Consider the following 256-nt stretch of genomic DNA (forward strand, 5'->3'; position numbering starts at 1 on the left):
TAGATTTGTCCTATGAATATAATATATAGATAACAAGTATTGGGAACAAGCTTTACAGGTAAATATGTAATACAAATATATATACAGATGGCTATTAATATAAACAGAATTTTTACTGATAGATATATATATAATAAGTTAGGCTAAAATGAACAGTATAACAATGGATTTAAAGGTAGTACAAATAAAGTTTGGACAGAAGCTATCCAAATTAAAGTGCAGTGGAAAGTAATTGCATATTACAGTTAAAGTACGG

At 26.2% G+C, this 256-nt stretch overlaps 1 protein-coding gene across 3 annotated transcripts in view; it reads left to right on the forward strand.

Annotated features, from left to right (window-relative positions):
• The window catches only part of col22a1 (collagen, type XXII, alpha 1), a 99,729-nt gene that overhangs the window by 23,596 nt on the left and 75,877 nt on the right, over positions 1-256 (forward strand). The gene's annotated exons all lie outside the window — the stretch shown is intronic.

Source organism: Etheostoma spectabile, chromosome 14, assembly GCF_008692095.1.
Source record: "Etheostoma spectabile isolate EspeVRDwgs_2016 chromosome 14, UIUC_Espe_1.0, whole genome shotgun sequence".
NCBI lineage: Eukaryota > Metazoa > Chordata > Actinopteri > Perciformes > Percidae > Etheostoma > Etheostoma spectabile.